This window comes from Lontra canadensis, unplaced genomic scaffold, assembly GCF_010015895.1.
Source record: "Lontra canadensis isolate GAN:19392208 unplaced genomic scaffold, GSC_riverotter_1.0 scaffold17, whole genome shotgun sequence".
NCBI classification, from domain to species: Eukaryota; Metazoa; Chordata; class Mammalia; order Carnivora; family Mustelidae; genus Lontra; species Lontra canadensis.
In genome coordinates, this window is record NW_022631011.1 from 12843282 (window position 1) to 12864738 (window position 21457).

General features: G+C 36.7%; 1 protein-coding gene across 2 annotated transcripts in view; it reads right to left on the reverse strand.

Annotated features, from left to right (window-relative positions):
* Positions 1 to 21457, reverse strand: part of ASXL3 (ASXL transcriptional regulator 3) — a 186383-nt gene that overhangs the window by 157082 nt on the left and 7844 nt on the right. Inside the window, exon 2 of one of the 2 annotated variants that reach the window (XM_032859664.1) lies at positions 13138 to 13211. The exons of the other annotated variant lie outside the window; for it this stretch is intronic. The gene's annotated coding sequence lies outside the window, so the exon portion shown is untranslated. The remainder of the gene's footprint in view (positions 1 to 13137; positions 13212 to 21457) is intronic. 2 annotated transcript variants of the gene reach the window in all.

A 21457-nucleotide genomic window follows, 5' to 3' on the forward strand; every position in this document is an offset into this window, starting at 1 on the left:
GGTCAAGGATGCATTAGAGCACAGAAGAGAGTAAAACAACTTACAGTTTTTAAGACTCTTTATCACAGGAAGATTTTATAGGGCCAATAAATATTTCAGAAAATCAAAACACGTTGAAACAGGCTTGGGCAATTAGGATGTTAATTGCGACAAAATGGAAAATGAAATTCTAAAGTTTTCCATGGATAATAACCACTTAAAATGACTTTATTTTTGGAGAGTAAAAATTGGAAAAACACAAACTCATACCTATGTCATAGAAAACAAAATGTACTCATAAACCTAAAAACAAGAATATTAACCACTGCTAATGTTTGTGTTTTCCCTCTAGTTCTTCCTATCCATACGTATCAGTGTAATATAATTATATAAAGTATATGCATATATTGTTAGCTATCTTAATTTTCTCTATGCGATATGAATTCTTCAAAATGGGCATCATAATTAACACTTCACTGAAGATAGACATTATACTGTTTTTAAAATTCAACAAAGAATATATTGAATGTAACTTTCTTAGAGTGTTTCAAAGGATATGAACTCTGACACGTCTCTTGCCAACTGCTTCCAAAACCATTTTAACAATTTATATCCACCAAGCAGAACTAAATCTGCCTCTCTTACCACAATTTTGTCAAGATTCAGCTTATCTTTTAGTAGTATTCGCCACCTTATTAGGTCAGAAAGTAATGGCTCACTTGTTATTCTAATCATACTTCTGTAAATACTAATGAGGACAAAGTTTTTTTTTTTTTCCAAATGAATATCATATGGGCTATCACAGGATATTTCTGTTTTCCTTAATAATGTATAAAAAGCTCTTCATATAGTAAAATAATATTTATTATTTTGTAAATAAACAGTAGATATTTATCCTTTTTGTTGCTCTGTTGGTGGTATTTTAGGTAAAGTTTCCTATTTTCACATGAACAACTCCATCAGTTTAGGTAAAGTTTTCTATTTTCACATGAATAACTCCATCAGTTTTTTCCATTCTGAATTCTGTCCCAGGTTTAGAGATTCTTTTTATCCAGAGATCAGGCAAATAATTATTTGATTATAATAAAATTAATAATAAAATAAAACAATAAAACATAATAAAAATATTTGTAGAGATATTTTTCAAGTATTTTTTATGGTTTTACTTTTTAATTCATCTATAATTCATCATTCTGTAGCAAGGTGAAGCACTGACTTAAGCCCCACCACCTATAAATAAGTCAAGATTCCCCACTATAATTCGTTTCACAAGCCAGTCACGGTTAGTGAGTCATTCTCTACCCTATATTAATATTAGGGCAATGAAAACTCTTTGGGATGTGAAACCAAATAAATGTGGGAACCCAATATATAAAATGCACAGAAGCAGAGCTATCCTTGTTAAGGTGGAGAGGAGAGTGCGCAGAGCTCCCGTACTTATTCCCTCTAATCGCCAAAGGCACTTCTGGGAATTTTCAGGGTGTCTAAAAATTGAACTGTAAACCACTGTCCCTGGGGCTCATCCAGGGTCCTGAAAGATCCCCTGATCTTTCATTCAACTGCTGAAATGGCACCACACTGTTTTAAATCGCTCTAAAATTATAATACACTTCACTATCTGGATCGACCACTGCTCTCATTATTCCTTCTTAAATATTTAATTGTTCACTTCTTTATATTTCCAGATGAAATTTAGATTGGAGTTAAATGAGACATCTAATTAAATTTTTAAGCAATTTACACAGTGTTCCATGTGTTTAAGTTTTGTTTCATAAACAGTAATAAGCATTTTGTTGTTTATATTTTCAGTTGCAACTATGAAAAAGCTTTTTCATATAATATTTTCACGTTTTATCACTAAGACATACACAGGCATTGAATTGTGATAATTACTCTCTATATGAACAGCTAATTGAATTCTTAATAGTTCTATCAGTATAGAAATGCAGAATCATATTTTGTACAAATAATGTGAATTGGGTCTCCTTTCCCACACTTCTGTGTTTTCTCGTTCCTGTATTATTTACTTTGGATAAAAACTGATCTAGTCCCTTTCAAAAAAATTTTTTGCCGAAAATTAAGCTACTTTGCCATTTATTTCCTCAAAAACAGGTCCCCAAAACTGCTGAGTTTCGCAGAGTATCCACAGCTACAAGGATCAGCGCTGCCTTGCCAAGGGAAGACTGTAATTAGAACCACTGGCCAGATATCAATGTCTCTTCTACACAAATCGGTCTGTCACAGTGCTTAATCTTTACATAAAATGCCCTTCCTTTCTTTGTAAAAACAAATCACCCTCCTGTGTTCAAGCCCTATTTGTGAGTCCACTTTACTCTCACTCTTTAAGAGCTGTGTTTTGCACCTTTCATGCTTCCGCCTGATGCACTAAAGTCCCTTCAATCTTCCTTTCCCTCCTTTCTTCTGCAGTGCTACTCCCCAGGAGATTTCAGATTTAACGTGGCTCTCCAAAAAGGGGGATTTCCATGGCAAGGGATACAACGTTTGTGTACAATGAGCCACCTTCCTAGCAATGGAGCCCCCTGTATTTTTCACAAAACCTCAACACATGTATAGAATTGCCAAATACACCACTGGATTTCACCTTCTCTACTTATAAGACTATCGCAGAACCAATCTCAAAAAAATCTAGACTCATGCTACTTTGAGACAAGACAGACTCATTCCAGAAACCTCCTCCTCCAGACTTCTACAAGTCCCAGTAGAAGGCGGGGGTGGGGGGGGTGGGGGTGGGGGACATAACATAACAAAACAAAACAAAAAGCCTTTCAAAGAAAGGATGGTAATGTAGTTAAGAACAGAGATGGTTTGCCATATCATTTAGGGCACCGGCCAAGCTAAGAATGTATTCTTCTATGTTTTAGGTTCAAGCATTTTAATCTAATAAATAAAAGGTTCCGAACATCTTAAGGCTTATTCCAGATTTCCCTGGTGTCTCTCAAACACAAAAGTCATCTCCAGTATCCCTAAGATAAACATACTGGACCAGTGTTCACCTAATGGGTAAAATTTTGGTCCTTCAGGTCCTAAACAAAATTTTCTGAGCTTACTTCTTAGAATGCAAAAGGAAGAGATTTCCACAATTTGAAAACACGTCCATGGTATATGATTAGATTTGTGGAATCCTATGTGAGCACCTAGCTCCCTCCCTTTTTCTAACACCAGCTTGTCTTCCCTTAGTCCTGGCTGGCAGTTCACTGAAATGCTTACCTCTTTAAGGTCTCAGGCCTTAGGTAAATGGTTTAAGGGTTATAACGATAAACCATCACATAGCTCTGTACGGTTAAAGGGTGCTTTCACATAACACAGTTTATTTGCTCTCATACAACATGTATTATTTTATTTGACCCTTACAACAACGTGGTGAGATGCACTGAGGAGGCAGGATTAACTTTCTCAGCGATGCACAAAGTTGAAGTAATTGTTTCAAGATGAAAAGCTAGTACGTGGAAGGACAGGACTTGTATACATGATAATACAGATGATGATAATATTTAAATGTAATAAGAATAGTTCCTACTTGCTAGGCAATTCTGTGCTAAGTCTGTAGGAGCTTTCCAAATATTACAGTAGACTCTGGGATTCATATATTAAACGTTCCATACTTCCACGATTCTTGAGAAACCTCAAATGTCCATGTCATTCTGATGGAACATGAATTGGGATCACTGACAGGATTCAGACGAGGAAATCAACCACATAGAAAGTGACAGCTCTTTGCTGACTGCCCGGTATCTACAGCTCAGTTAGGCTGTTCTCTGCTCCTAACATATGTGGCTGCTAGTTAAGGGTCTAAAAATGATACAATTTTTCTATTCTACCTGCATGCATTTTATAAGGGAAATTATATGTTGCCACAGTATTTATGAATGTGTGACTTAAAAGATGTGGATTTTGTTTTGATACTCTTGAGAATCAGGGTATCAAACTACTTCACCCCGAAACAGCAGCCTCCAGAAAGATCCCTGAGGTCCAGCAGCCAGTAAGTGAGGGGGTCTGGCCCTTCTGACACTGAACTCTGCTTCTTCTACTTAGTGTTAAATTGCTTCTCCTCCTGAGCACAGGGGTTGTGCAGAAATGGAAGGTCTATAATCAAGATATTATACACAGTATCTACCTCATAATCCCCACTTCAGCAATGTATCACTTAAGAACAATCAAATATTTCTTTGAACTCTCAGATAATGGTTTAAACTGTACCTTCCCTTGGTAGCACCTGTCAAATAGATAATTAGCAGTATCTGCTTAATGCTATTCTTGCTACACTGAAGGCTTTGGTCCTCACTCATGTCCACATCCCCAGGCTACAGCATGACCAAGCAGGCTAATACAGAGGCCAAGTTAATTTGGAGAGATGTGTCCAGTCACTCTCTGAGGTTATGGGAGCTGCAATCAGATGAACCAAGAGCCCTTACTCACTAGCTGTCTGAGCTCAGATATTTAACCTCCTTGGATCTCAGTTTCCTCATTTCCTCGTTTATAAAAATGCTGTGAGGACAAAATGAGATAATGAATGTGAAGTGCTTATTATTCCAATTCGCCAAATGACTGCCTGGAGCAGTATGCGCTAATAAACATTAGTTAACACTGTTGGCTTGGGGGCGGGGACCCCTCTGAGCACATCCTAGAAAATGAGGAGAGCTATAAAAAAAAAGAAAAAGAAAAGAAAAAAAGATGGGCATTAGATGTAGTCTCTCTTTGAGATTTCCTGTGTAAACTGCACTCCAGCTTCTACGAATATGGCAAGTCTCCTGCTACCCCTCATCGCCTGAGCATGGCCAGACTTCCTCTACTCAGGGTTCACAGGTAAACCCGCACACACTGTGCCTAGTTTCAGCGTCCAAGTCTTTTTATTTGTGTTTAACAAGGAGGGTTAGACCATGTGGCACTATTCTAGACATTGCTGTGTTACCCAGAAAGAAAAGCACAGTACAGGGACAAATTATCCTGCTATACTTGTGTTACAATTCAAGTAAAAATATAGAATATCAACAGTAACAACTTGTTTCCAGCCACATACATTTCAAGACAAATTTTCAAGCAATAGAGTATTAGAATATTAGAGTAATAGAGTATTATTGAATACCCATCAAAAAAAAAATCTGTCCATAAGATTAATTTAATTGTACAGCCTCATAAAACAGAGCACAGCTGAGAGGAGAAAAACGGCTTTGTGAGGCCTAGAACAGTTCAGAGTGATCATTATCTGAATTTGTAGATAAAGATCTATGGGACTGAGAGGTGACTTCTAATTTCCTGTGGATTTTGGCAACTTTGTTCTACCTCATTAAGTTTCTAATCTTTTGAAATAGTTGTCATTACATATAAAACAGAAAGCAAAAACAATGTGAGAGAAATCCAGAATTTCTACAACATTCTAAAAAGGGTAAAAGAAAAATATTAATACCTACTTAAATGATGATACAGATGAAACTGTTTTAGAAAGTAAAACATATCTTTAATGAAAGAAATACTTCTCCCACAGAAATCTGCAGGCAGTGTACTATATTTAAAACCCACTAATTATTAAAAAGCTTTCTCTGTGCATCAAGTAAAAATTCTGCTTTCCTATGACTTCTACTATGTAGTCCTAGTTTTTGCCTTTGAATGTGACAATTATTTAATATTAAATTACAAGCAGTTTCCTAACATGAAAGCTTAAGGTAAAGTGATTGTGTTATACGAATTTACAAAATGGGGTCCAATCATTTATTCATATGATATGCTGCCACTTGTTTGAATACACCATTAAGGGCCCAGTCTTCTTTCATCTCTAGGCTAATGGATCCTCAGTTGCTTCCATCAATCCTCACATAAAATGGTTTGCAGACACTGTCTCACAAAACACCCCTTGAACATTCTTGAGTTTGCCAACATCACTTGTAAAATACATGCTTTAAGGATTATGCTAATTGAATAAATTTAGCTAAATACCATTAATAATTACTCTAAACGTAATTTGAGTGAAACATAATATAGTAAAACTATTACCTCCCTTTTCTAACTCATATAATTATGTTAATACAAACTAGTATGACACTCGCTCTTTCTTAGCAGTCCTCAGGCCGTCAACCAACTAAAACTTCCAGAACTTTCAACATTTATTTCTGAAATCACACACATAGTTCTGTGGTATAGATTTCCAAACTTACTGGATGTAAATGGATGTTTGTTCAATGCACTAGGGTTTGTTTCAATCCATTTTTATGGGCTCTGAAATCTTATCATTCCCAAATATCTTTTTATTCCAGGTACCAGGTAAACTTTGTGGTATTCACAAATGTGAAAAATACTTATCTCAGTCAAATTTCACCTTTTTAGATGAAGGTTGTTTGTCCTACTTTATAAAGTTCTTTTGGAATCATCATTCTCTTGTTTGACTGTCCAGTTTCCCTTTGTACTTTGTGATATCCGCACATTTGACAGTATGACTTTGATGTTTCCTTCAAGTTACTCAGGACAGAGCTGAACAAAGCCATGGAAAACAAAGCCCCAACAGTGTGGCTGCTGCTAGAGTCTTCCTTCAGACGCATCCCGATTAGCCAATCAATGCGCTCAGCTATAGATCTTCAATCTTCTAAAAATTCATTTAATTATACTTCAAATGACTGGCTGAAATTTAGTTCCAACAGGAGCATCCTCCTGATATGTAACTCTAATAATCCTATCAAAAATAAATTAATTTAGTTTGACAGGAATTAACTTAGAGAATCCATAATGCCTTCCAGCGATCACTACTTCCATTTCTAAATGCTTAGAGTCATCTGCTTAATAGTACACTCTAGAATTTCCCTGAGAGTGGAGATAAAGCTCAATAATCTGTGATTTCAAACACTTCTATCTCTTTCTATAATAATAACAATAGCCAACACACAGCAGTGACTCTGCATCAGGCATTATTCTAACATGTATACAAACTCACTTAATCCTCATAGCAACCTCCTTATCATTTAGAGACTATTATCACCCTCATTTTATGACAGGATGAGGTAACTAAGGTGCAGAGGGGTTTATTTAATTCTCCCAAAGTCACACAGCTACAAAGTAGTAAAGCCAAGATTAGAACCCCGGTAGTTCGATCCTTAGACAATTACTCCCCTGTCCCCGTGATTTTCCCCGCAATTATCAACAGCCCTTCTCCTAGTATCTGCAGGTTCTTTCAGTGTCTTGTCATCAAAACCACATCTCATCATTTCATGTTCCATTTAAAATACAGTGGAGATAACTTCTGTGTTATTTTATCACACCTTCTTAAGAAAATCTGCACTATTTTTTTTCTGTACTATTTTTTTAAAAGATGTTATTTATTTACTTGACAGACAGAGATCACAAGTAGGCAGAGAGGCAGGCAGAGAGAGAGAAGAGGAGGAAGCAGGATCCCTGCTGAGCGGAGAGCCCGATGTGGGACTCGATCCCAGGACCCTGAGATTTTGACCTGAGCCGAAGGCAGAGGCTTTAACCCACTGAGCCACCCAGGTGTCCCTTTCTGTACTATTTTGAAGGAGAAAAATGTAATGAAATATTTCAAAACTGAGAAAACTGAAAAAATCATGCCCAGTAAAAGATGCTACCACGCTGATCTGTTATATCATACTAATTTCATGGCAGCTAAAATGCAGGGGCAAACTCCTTTGGACTGAATGAAGGAAATATCAGCTTATCAGAGCTGATAAAGATTTTCCTATTTCTTAAGTAAGAGAATTATCTCCTATGGAAATTCATATAGTGGCATTGGGTGGTTATGAACAAGATCTTCAATGACGTGTCACAAAAACAAGCAAAGGACAGTTATAAATTTTGTCATGGAACCTCTCATAAAAATATAAACATAAAAATTGAGAATAATTATGTAAAATAATCCAAGTAGATAGTCTTCCCAAGGTCCAATATAATTAAATTAGGATTATATACTCCAACAACTAAAAGTTTATTTATATTATATTATTATGGATATAGTAACTCTAAAAACCAGGCTTGTAGATGGCAAAATACAATATTATGAAAACTAAGGATCTTAATGTGTATTTTTGCCCACACATGGGAAACTAAAAACCCGTCTACATGTAGACCTATGGACAAAGCCAGCATTCTCCTCAAGATAACATTCTGAAGCAGCAATCGGTTGAGATCCCAAATTTCTATATCTTGGGAATTTTTACAAGGTGCTTGTGTTAATAATAGAAGGTAGTATGTGCATAACGCTAGAAAGCATTCTGTAATAGAAACATGCTAGGTCATTTTGCAAGAATTTGAATTATGCTGACATATTTAATTCTTACAACCACCTGTCAAGGTAGATATTAATGTTATAGAGAGGACTGAGACACACATTACTTCCCCTCTACTAGGTGATCCCTAAGTAAGAAGCCAACCAAACCCATGCCTTCAGTCTCCAAGTGCTTCACTGTCCCAATATACCATCTTGTAGTAAATGGTGCCAACTTACTAGGAAGGTAATTTGGCAGTACTATTAAAATGTAAAAAGTAGGAAGTCCCATTTGTTCACCTTTAGGAATTTTTCTTACAGAAATCTACAGCCTATCCCACAAGTTCAATGAAGTATTATTTGAATTTTTTTTTAAAAGCTAATCTAAGAGGGGGGGATACTTAAATAAATGAAGACACATAAATATCATAAAATACACCACCATTTCAAAGAAAATATGCACTGACAGAGGAAGATGTCCATAAAGTGACGAGTAAAAATAAGCAGGCTGAAGAACAGTATGTATAGAGAAAGCAAGTATTCAAATGTATATGTTGTCCCTACACTTACATGCCCCCAACTTATATTCACACCATATAAAAATATTTCAGCAATTTCCAATTGTTACCCTGGAGAGGGATAGAAAAGCAAAAGTTCAAGGAGGAAATGTCATACTTTTTAAATATTTGCATATTTAGAAGCACAAATTACTTTCATCCTCTTTAAATTGTATATTAATCTCTACACTATGCCATTTATATAATTTATGCCTGCATTATTTAAATTACATAGTATTTAATAAATAATTTAAAAATCTGTTTCAAACAAAATAAAAATGAATACTCAAGCAGCAACAGAAGCAGTTATATACCTCATACTGTAAAGCACAGTGGAGAAAATAAAATAGAGATATATTGAATTTTTTCCAAAGCAAGGATTACTCATCATTCAATCTGAGTCAAGAAAATTCTTCAGTGTTATTCTCCCAGACTCGTCTGAAATGACACAGCATCCAGCTGTAGCTGCCAGAAGGAATTAGTTGCAAAATATATCTTGAGATAATTGTAGAAAATGACTTTGTTATATGGAATTATTTGATCCTGACCACTTAAATGTTGAAGAATGACAAAGACAATGATGCTTGCTTTGTCACAGTTAATAGTCACCCTTTTCTCTGGACTATAGTTAGACAACAACATCACCTCCTCAATAATTCATTGATTTAACAAATATTTACCAAGCATACACATACACCAAAATGAAATACAATAAAACATGTCATCACCATCTCTAGAGACACTTATCCCCTGGTTTACTATAGTCAGGGAGGGGAAGGTGGCAAACAGCTAATTTACTTAGAAATGGATTTAAAATAAAAGAAAGGAGACCAAGCCATATGCCTTGTTCATATTCATTCAAAATGCTAATTCAGTTCACATAGAAATAACCTTTGCCTACCCCATTTCTGACAGTTTTATTATAATTCAGATTCTATGCAAGTAGTGATAATCATTGTGTTATTATTTTATTTTATGTTATTTTATTTGGCCATTCCTTCATTGCTAGTACCTGGCACAAGGTAGGCACTGAATAGAAACTTGGCTAATGAATGAAAACAAGAGGAACAACGACAAGGTAGAACTGTTGTGCTGAATTTATTGTCTTGTGTACACAACACCTTATTCTCTTCTGAAAAATCCCTTCCTGCTTTGATTTGAATGGGAGCTATCATACTCCTGTAGATACTTAAGAGCTCTCTACGAATGATGGGTGGTGGGATGGTCCCTGTTGGGTACACAGGAGGGCCAACCATCAATCTTCCCCAGGACACATTGGCCTGAATCTCGAGAAAATAAATCTCAGTTGCTTTCTGAAAATAATCCCATGTGATGAGAGCACGTGAAGTGAGAGCCTAAAATTAGCGAAAAGCCAAGTATTTAGCCATGTGGAAGTAGCCCGGTCCAGAAAATAAATCTACATGGACAGAAGCAGAGATGAAGGAGGCCTGGACACATTCACTCCTTCTTTCCAGGTGTTGCTAAGGACCTGTGTTCTCCTATGCTGCTTTAGGCTTATACAAGTCATCTAGTAAATTCAACTTCTCGCTTAATTGGTTAGAGTTCGATTTTAGTCACTGTCCATGACCAAATGTTCATGACCAATGTGTGCATTAGACTAATTACTAAGCCCTTAGTTGGTTCTTTTCACAGGCTATTTTAAAAAAATACAAAAGACATGTTTCTAAGCCTTATGTTAATGTTTTATTCCTTTAGAAGATAAATAAAAGAGTAGCAACTGCTAACACTTACTTCATCACTGGCAACTCAAATTCTTAATGAGATAAAACTTGGGAATACAGAGTGTTAGCCCTTTGTCAAACATACACTTTGATCCATCCAGACAGATAATTAAAAAATTTAAAAAACTGTATAAAATTGGGAACTCACCAGGCAAAGCTATAAATAATTCTAGCAGTAAGAGGTCTTTACCTAGAACACAACTTTGATGAGCACCAGTTAAAAGAATTTCTGAATCCCAGGCTTCAGTAAGAAGGCCAACATTTTAAAAATATGAAGCAGGTACCTCAATATTTTCATAATATGTCCTAGAGGCCTTCTGAAAGCCAAAAGGCTTATGTGATATGTCATCCTTGTTTCTAATTGGAGTCATAAGGTAAGAATCTAGCATAAGTGTTTATACTAAATACCAAGTCAAAGATCTCCCACTGGATTTATTATACTCAAGGAATTAATATATAATTTAAGTATTGGCATATAGATTTATGCTAAATACATTCTTGGGGCAAATACTTTTTTCTGCTTGATGTACTACCCACCTTAATATTAGCCAAGTTTTCCAACCCTCCCCAGTCTATCCCCCTTTCTATCCCGTTTCTTAGACTATGTGGAGGAATAAAGGCCATATTTATCAAGGGCACAAAGCAAACAGAACTGGTTTCAATCAGCCGATATTTGTTGATATGAAATATGGGCTGAGTCTCTTTAAGGAGGCAATGGTGCATTAAAACTTACCTTTGCCAACAAAAGACTCTTTATGAAATCAGATAGTCCCTATTGCTTTCCAGCCTTCTTCAGTCCTGATTCTACCAGTTGAGTTCTGCCTACAACCAGGCTGGGAGCTCATTATACTATAATACCACATTTAGATGTCAGGATGAAGAAAAATGATTAGCTCTGATGTGATCAAAATATCTTATTCCTTCAAAAGAAATACAAATAAGAATTACCTATTAACCAACTCTAAATTAGTGGTTACATAAAGTCTTACTTAGATTTTTCCCAGAGGTTGCCATTCAGCATTATTAAATTATGCCTGAAGATAAATTAGGCCAGATGTTTTTCTCTTAGAGTCACTCAAATGCAGGCAGTAGGCTGTAGGCCCACAGGAATCAGATCCTCTCTGCAGAAGCTATCTCTAGGAAAAGCTTTGAGAGTTCTGTTAACTCTTCTGATGTTCAGGTTTTAAGAGGTAACTATGTCTGCCATCAGGTATAAAGAACATATAGGAGAACAAACACTGGGATACTCCATAGGTATCCTGGTGCAAAGGGGAAATAAACATGAAACACATTATCTCCATTATTACTGGAAATTAAAACAGGAAAATGAAAGTCTGTTTTGTGACCCTAGCATCTCAGAAGTGGCCTTGCCTATGATAATTATAACTAATATGCCCCCATATAAAGGCAAAAAAAAAATTTTTTTAAGGCATTCACTGCGAAAATCAGTGTCCCCTGCAGATAAATTATGTCATGATGAACAATATAATTTAACATGTACCTGACTGTGTATTAACAACTCCGTCCTTATTTGAGCAAAAGATTGGTAGGAAATTGGTAAGAAATCTGGTTTTGAGTTTTTCACTTTGGAGCATGGGAGAGATAAGGCTGCACACGGGTGAGCTGAAGGGCTGGACGAACATTATTCATCTGGTTTTAAGATGCATATGGTCAACACATTCCTTGTGGTGTGAAAGTCTGTAGGCTTTCAAGACAAGTTTTCTTCCCCCTTTTTCTCCCTTTTGCTCCATGAAGGAGTAGGCCTCAAAGGGGAGTCTGTGAGCTGTCAGGAGTTTCTGTAGGCTCTATCTAGAGGAGAGTGGACACTGGTGGGAAACAGCCAGAGGGTGACTGAGCCCTCAATGGAAGGGAAATGGAGACAGGAATCTCTGAGACAGACTGGGAAACCTAATCCCTTAGTGGGGGTGCTTCCTCTACGCACATTCCCCTAGGCCAAAAGGGAGAGAAAGAGAGAAAGAAAGAGGTGTTATTACAGTGTCTGCTTTCCTCCTCTCAATGGTGTGGAAATCTGGTCATACCTTTTCAATGAAGCACAATTGGTCTGCACGAGGGAACTTGAACTCATTGAAAATGTCCAGGTGCTCATTTTCTATCTCTCCAACTATCTTGGAATTCAATTCCCTATGAGCCATAATTGTTCTACTCCTTCTGGTGAGAAAGCTTTCCTCCTCGGTAGACAGAATGAAAAGCAAGTATTTTAAAAAGCCAAAATATAAACAGAATTATCTTAAGATGGAATATGAAAGAATTTTCCTGGCGATGAAAATTCCCTATTGTTTACTGATTTGAAAATATCAAAGAATGAATACGAGACAGGCTGATTTTACAGAGCAATTTAATGTAATGGAGAAGAAAAAAGAGGGACCTAACCTTGTTTGCCTCCCTTACCTCTTAAGCATGTAATTATGCGTTTAGTGTCTCATAAACAAAGGTAGAAGGCAGAAGGCGTCCTAGAACAAAAACACCTGTTTTGCTGCAAGGGCTGCATCTGACAGGATGGGGAGGGATAGAAAATAGTAAAAAAAACAAAACAAAACAAAACAAAACAAAATAAAACAAAAAAAAAAACCCTGAAATCTCAGTGGCTTAAAACAAATGCTTATTTCTCACTCACATCTCTATGTCCACATCTCTAGAAGCAGGATGACTGAAATTCCATCTTGTCACCAGCTTCTGTGATCAACACAACTGAGAAAGAAATAAGGAGCATCAAACGCTGGCTAGAGGGGCCAAAACAACTCACAGGGTTAATGCCTAACTTCAAGGGGACAGAGAAGTACAGCCCCACCATTTGTCCCTAAGGAGGGAAAATGAAAGAACTGTGCACCAACCTACTGACTAACAAAATATCCAGTCAACCATTCGTTAAAGACAGAGAAAGATTTTTTTAAATAACTCAGAAGACAATCTCTTTTTTCCCTGTAGACTCTATCCAAAACAAAGATATATGAACAAACACATAGGGAAAAGACTATAACAAAATGTTAAAGTTTATTAAAGTCCTACTGTTTGTTTCTACATCATTTTTCTGGATGACATCTTTCATGTGCTTAGAGTTGCTTTTTTTTCCCTAAAGCTGCCTCCCACTATCACCTAACGCCAAGAGAATGAGACAAAATGTCATGAAAAGATGGAGCGGGAAGACTGGACTAATTAAGAAGAAAACTCATTCTTCACTGCAGCTTTTAACAATGGAAAAAATGTTTAACTTTCAAGCATCTTGCATTTCCTACTATGAAGCTGAGTTCAGTAAATAGTGAATTCTGGGAAAAAAGGGTGGGCAGAGTCATTAAAATATTTTTTAAAATGCAGTATCTGTATTTGTTGTTGTTGGGTTTATTTATTTTTTTTCTCCCTGCTGACAGTCTTTCTTATTTAGTTACTGGAAGTTGGCCTGTAAAGATAGCATTAGTCAAAAAGTGATTAGACAGACATGAAAAATTGGAGAAAGGATGAGAACATCCTTATGTGTGATTAAGAGTATCTTTTTCTCATTCCCTCATTAAAGATCCTGGTGGATTAAAAGAGTTCTTCTCTTTCTACAAGTAGCGTCTCTGCCTAGAGCAGACCACACATAAACATCAACTTTTAGTACCTCATACCTTTATCCAAACTGAGAAAGTATGGTCAAATTTCCATAAGACTGGGGGAGTGGGTGTGGAGGTAACGGAGAAGAAGAAATTTCCTGAAGCACTATCTTTGTTTCATTTAATCTCTAGGAGAAGAGAAATATTATTAGATGAATAAACAAAAAGTGACAGGAATAAGACTGTCTATACGATTCTATAATGAAACAAGGAGTCATTATGCTGATCTTATCTCAATATTTAGAGGAATAAATGAAGATTTACACTACAGAAATGTTTGCTCTCTTTTGCTAAGTTCAGATCCTCTAAAGATCATGGTCAACCCTGTAAAGAAAACTTGGCATTTAGTTGGTGAATAAAAATATTTACTTGTATTCAGAAAGTACCTGGAAGCTTCATGCAGAATTATAGATTTTGTAAATTCAGATCCTAAATTGTGTTAGACTATGTTGTAAATGTCATATATAGGCTGTTCATGCAGAACTCAGAAACTGGTCTGTGAGGGAAAATAGAACAGAAACCATCCATTGTAACTTTCAGTCTCTAAATCAAGAAAGTAAATTTCAGAGAAAACAGACCAAAGAAGTCTTTAGAACCTTTGCAATAGCTGCCTTCGCTTTAACACTTTTTAAATGTAAAATGAATATCATTAAAAAAAAAAAACAGAAAGAATGAATAAGTGTCTACATCAATATGCTCAAAGACTAGAGCCCAAAAATTGGACAGACGTGGATTTGAATCATTGTTCCACTACTCACTAGCACAGCAAGTTAATTCACCCTCGGCATAGTAAAGGCAAGGGCATTCATAATTTGTTTTCCCAACATGCCTTCCATCTGCTTTTTACTGGTGCTTTAGTGTAATTTCCCTCTGCTCTATGCGATCCTTGTGTGGCAATCAATCATGTTATCTGATCCTAGCCATTGCTGTGAGCGATGGGTATATCAGCCAAGTTGGGCAGAATGAAGACTTCCCTGGGATTAGCATTAAAATAGTAACAATTAATAACAAGAAATAATAATAATTTTTAAAGATTGATTCCTTTTATACTGGTGTGCTAAGTTTAGAGGATGCAGGTATGGGATGCCAGTGACCACCTTCTCTGTCCAAAGCTCTGCTTGAACCCTGCCTGAAGGCAAGCGAAGTCAAAGACAAGTATAAAGAAAGCAAATACCTTGATGCATTCTCTAAATCTCAACACGTACTTGGAACTGAAGTCTACCCTTGGGTTTCTCAGCTTTTACTTAAACCAGTTTGAGTTAAATTTATTTCACTTTCAACTGAAAGAAATTAAACTAAAAGACATTCTAAACCTAAATTTCTTAACTTAAAAAAATGTGGATAGAGGGCACCTGGGTGGCTCACTCAGTTAAGCTTCTGCTTTTTGCTCAGGTCATGATCCCAGGGCCCTGGGATGGAGCCCTACATCAGGCTCCCTGCTCAGCGGGGAGCCTGCTTCTCCCTCTCCCTCTGCTGCTCGCCCTGCTTGTGTGCCCACTCTCTCCATCAAATAAATAAATAAATAATCTTTTTAAAAATGTGGATAATATTACAATATCTCTTCTAGGTTTGCTCTCAGGATTAAATAATATAACACATATAACAAGTTAATGCAGTGTCAGGCATATAAGTACCCAATAATATTAGTTCTTAGAGGCCATTATTATTAATTAGTGTTACTTTAGTAATAGTAATATGTTATGATAAGTGACACAAGAAGATTATTCTGTTGTTATATAAGAGTCCTATACTCTATGGCTATGACACCAAGCTTATAAATATTTTATTTATTTATAAAAAGGAGATTATTTACTCGGCAAACATTTCCAATCTGCATTGTAGTCAATGTACTAGATAATTCGCTTGCTCTGAAAGTCATAGCAAACCTTTATAAATCATCATTGTGTCTTATTAAAACCAAATAAAGAAGAAGATTACTTTTAGGCTATTGAATTCCTACTACCATACATAATTTCAAATTTACAGCGAAGTATCTCTTGGGTATCTCTTTTTTTTTTTAAGTTAATTTCCCAAAGGTCAAGGTCCATATCTTATTACATTCCCAAGTTACCTAACATATTAATGGCAGGAACTGAATATTTTCCAGTGCCATTAAGCATGATGACTATCAAATTATTATCCCAAAGTAATAAAAGGTGCTAGTGAGCTGAAAGTAGACACAGGCTTTCAAAATCTGTCAGTTGTCCAGTTGATTCTTGAGAAATTTGATCCCTTCTCTAGATTGTACAGTGACAACTCAGCATGGCACAGAAATAAATCAAGGAGACATACGTTTTATAGTTCTACAAATATGTTGAAAACTTTTAGACTTAGCTCTAACAGCTCCCTTGAAAAACCCTTTTTGACTCCTTCACTTTACACGACTGTAATCAGCGACAACTTAAAATGAGGTAGGGCATTAGGCACTCAGGAAACAATTATAAACAAGAAAGCATATTGTCACAACTACATAGTGCTTTGAGAACATATAAAAGCTTCTCAAGGGAGACTGAAATCTGAAGAAAGCATAGGAATCTGCCAGATAAAAAGGAGGGGGAGAGGTAGGACATCACGAAGTGAAGAAACAATGTGTACAAAGTTAAGGCAAAGTATGGGAAAGTGTGATAAATTCAGAGATCTCACACAACTTTTATGTGACTGGAGAAGGGAATCAAACAATGAAACTGGAGAAGTACAAATAAGATAAACCTAAAAGATTTTTGCAACAAGTGGACTATACTTCTAAACATTTTTTTAAAAGATTTTATTTATTTATTTGACAGAGATCACAAGTAGGCAGAGAGGCAGGAGGGGCAGGGGGGAGGTGGGTGGGAAGCAGGCTCCCCACAGAGCAGAGAGCCCAATGTGGGGCTTGATCCCAGGACCCTGGAATCATGACCTGAGCCACAGGCAGAAGCTTTAACCTACTGGGCCACCCAGGCGCCCCAAGGACTATACTTTTAGAATAACACAAAGCTAATAACAGGGTTTTTTTAAGTGGAATTTTGTATATTCCTCATTAGCAACTCCAGATTCACTCTCTGTCCTCCTTCACACAGCTCTGTGACCCAGTAGGCTGACATATGTGAATTTTCTCAACAGAGACCCCCCTCACCCTCTAGCTTCTGGATGGGTTCAGCTAACAGGAAAATGAGGAAAGGTGAGTGAATAGAAGGCAAAGGCATCAGTGTATTGAGGTGATGTGTCTCCCTGCCCACCCCCAGGAGGCGGGGAGGGCCAGCAGTGGCTATATCCCACTGCCTGTGGTCACAGTTTGTGTCAGGCACCCTTCTCCTATAAGACCACATCATTGCAGTAACCATTCCCTACTCTTCGTGGCCCCTCAAGTCTAAGGGGAGTGACAGTCTCTTACTGGTTACATCCCTGATTTGCCTCACTAACCCTTGTTCTTTTCTTTAACTGGTGTCCTAACTTCACTTAATCACCCCTTTAAGATGGCAATATTGCCATCTGTTTCCTACAGAAACTAAGTCAGCCTCAAGGGGTATCATAAACCAGTTTCACCTTTAAAGACATGATTATGGATGCAATAAGAAGAATAATTCTGAGTGGAGGCAAGTCTGTCGTCAGTGAAGTCAGTTACAAGGTTGCTGCAGGAACTTAGGGAGAAAAGGAAAACCAGCCGACATGAACATTAACTGGCATCTTCTAATGTGAGACTCTGTGCTAAGTACATTATACACATTACCTTATTTAAATATTCCAACCACTCTTTTATGTTATTCCCTGCTAATATACAATGAACTAAAATTGAGAAATATTATCTAATCTGCCCAAGGTCAAATACACAGTAAGTGGCAGAATTGAGACTCAAACATTATCTGCCTGACTTTTAGGCCCGTCATTACTCTTTATTCTTTTCCTAACCTATATACTGCCTGTGTCAAAGTAAATTACAGTGGAAATGGATATAAGTGTAGGATGTAAGGATAATGATTTGAAGATTTGAAGCAAAGGAGATAAAACTAGTGGAACTCAGTGATTACTGGATAAAAGGGGAAGAATACAAAAAGACGTTAATGATGACAAAAAGGTTTCTGGCTTAAACAACTGTGAAGACGGTGGTGGCTTTCACCAAGAGATGAAAGAGAAAGAGAAGACTTGCTGGGAGCAGGAGGTGGGGAAGAAATGAGGCATTTGGTTTTAATCTTTTTTTACTTTATCAGTGCTAAGAAAATGCAGATGGAGAGATTTCCACTGTGATACTGAAGAGCCATACACACCTCTTCATCAGTCCCTAACAACTAAGATATAGATATGGGCACTAGAGTCTGACAATTAAATGCATCTGCCTATGAGTTTGATTCTCGAACCTGTGATGCAAAGACAAAGCAGACTCATATGCTACACTGGCAGCAAGGGCAGTGTCCTACATCAACACTAAGTCACAGTGCTGACCATTAGTGGTGCCCACAGCAATATCCCAACTATTCTTATAGCATGACTTTGTGTGTGTGTGCTGCCCAGGCTCTATTGATCCTCGTCTATTTTTCCAGCCTGTTTTTTTTTTTTGATCCTTCCTGATGATTATATGATTTACTTTATAGACTCCAAAATATCCTTTTCTACTTAAGCTATCAAGACTTGCTTTCTGTTGCTTGCAACCCATAATCCTGACTGACAAAGCTAACACATTCATGGCAGTATCTTGTTCAGTATGAGGGGGGTCCTTTCTGCATTGCTCTTAAATCATTTCTAAACCATAAGCTAAATATATTAAAGTATTATATGTTGAGGGACCTCTTAGAAGATTTCAAAGAATTCATGGTCAGGTGGGGATACAATGCCAAAGGTAAGTTCTACACTACAATGTGACTAAAAGTGTAAGGCATAAAGAAGACAACAATAAAGTATACTCTAAAATACACACACACACACACACACACACACACACACAATACCAAGCAGAATTAAGACAAATCCACCCATAAACACTTAAGACAGAGTATTAAAAGTGCAGAATCTCAAGGGTAAACAGAACACATAACAACTCTCAAATACAAAAGCATATTACCTCTTAAAAAGTAATAAACTCAGCTCAGACACAGTGTCACAACTACTCATATAAGAACATAATGAAGAAACATTTCCAAAGTATTAAGAGTAAAAAATTGTCAATTAAAACTTTTATAACTAGCTAAATTATCACTCAAAGGTGAGAACAACATTGATCTTTCAGTTTTTCCCTATCAAGTCTCTCCACTTTTTTTTTTAAATGAAAGATGTGATACTTTGTGACGACATCTCTTGTTTGAATTATAATCTACATATTTGGGGGATAATCTTCCTAAGTCTTCTCTTGGCCACTTTTGTACATTCAATCTGGACCATGTTCAGATTCAATTTATGAGGATAGGAAGGACTTAGGGAAAGAGTGTGGATAACAGGTGGATCATGTTGTCGTTTTCCCACAGTTCTCTTTTTTAATTCTCAGAACTTCATATGAGTTTATAATTATTTCAAAATATTGAAGTTTAATAAAAAAAGATTTAAGGGTGGGCAATATAAAAACATTTTAGATATTTGAAGACTGTTCATGAACCCAGAGCCCCCTCATTAAAAACAAAATAAAACAAAACAAAACCTGTTAAAGGAAGTAATTTACAAAGAAGAGGGAGTATGATACAAGAACAGATTTGAGCACAGAAGATGGTAAAATATTGATACGTGTAACTACCCACTGATGAATTTAACTATCTTCACTGTGTTTTAAAAGAACATAAAATAAATCTGTAGAAGGCTGTAGAAAATGGGACACTGGTGTGATGTGTAACAAAAACTGCAAAATTCTCCATATTATTAGGAAAAACAATCATGACATACCCCTTTAAGAAGAGTTGCCAATATTGAAAAGGGTTTCCCATGACCTGTTTGACTTTAACTTGAAGATAATCACAAGACTTTTTAAGCAGAGAAAAGATTCAGTAAGATCAGATCTACTCTAGAAAGAGAAACACAGCTTCTGTAAGATTTTTAAAAAGAGATTAAAGACAAAATTAGTTGAAAGGTCAGAACTATACAAAATACAGTTAATGAAGAGGAGGAGCTGAATGTGAGCTATATTTAAGATGGAATTTTTACCACTCTCCTCAGATACCAGTGTTTATGTACACACATATAAGTAAACCCACACAGACAAGAATATGATCACATTTCTCTTTTTGTACCCAATGTACAACACTTTTATGGGAGATATCCAATAAATGTTTGACAGAACTGGATAAATTTCATATGAAATACTCAGAGTACATAGAGATACAAAAGGAATAATTCACATAAGTCTGAAATTTAGGGAAAATATCAAGGCTAGAGTCTTCATCATGAGAGAACAGCCACTGAGGCAGGTGAGAAGGTCAAGGGACGGGAGGAAAATGAGAATAAAATGGAAGGGATAGGCAGCGTTCTAAGATACACGGACACTAAAGGAGAAACCAAGAGGAGGAGACCCTAAATCAAGCAGGAAAGAGCAAGGACAGTGATGGAAAGGGAACAAGAAGAATATCAGAGAAGTTTGATGCAAAATGTTTTAATTTAATTTCTTGGCTTGTTTTAAAAGAGACAAGAAATTAAACAGAAAGGATTTAGGAAAGACAACTTCTGGTTGCAAGAATTTGAAGACAATATTTTAAAGGAAGGAGATAAGAGAGTATCTGTTGTGTGTGCATGGTGGGGGGAAGGGAGAATGGAGGGGGTGACGTTGTGAATTATAATGATATGTAGTCGATCTTTGTCCTTTTTCTGGCAGAGAGCTCCCCAAACCTTGGAATTTCCTAAGCATTGAGAAGATTAAGAGTGTCTTTCATTATGTTAATAAGATGACTTCTGGAAAGTACCTAAGGATGGGGGCTGGTTGACAAGGAACCAACCATATGATTAGGTTTGAACTTTCATTCCTACTTCCTGACCTTGGGGGAGGAAGAGGAGCTGGATAATGGCCAATGATTTGATCAATCATGACTATGTAATGAAGCCTCCATGAAAACCCAAAGGGACAGAGTTCGGATCAATTCTGGGTTGGTGAACACGTGGAGACTTTGGGAGAGTGGCTCACCTGGAGAGGCATGGAAGCTCCATGCCCTAACGCCCTATCTTGCCCTATGCTTTTTTTCCCTCTGGCTGTTCCTGAGTCATATCTTTTATAATAAACTAGTGATCTAGTAATCTACAAGCAGTACGTTTCTCAGAGTTCTGTGAACTGTGTAGCAAATTAATTAAGCCCAAGGAAGAGGTCTTGGGAAGCTTTGATTTACAGACAGTCAGAAATACTTGCAAATGGCCTCTTAAGTCCATGGAGATGTCACTGGAACTTCCAGGCTATGGCTGGTA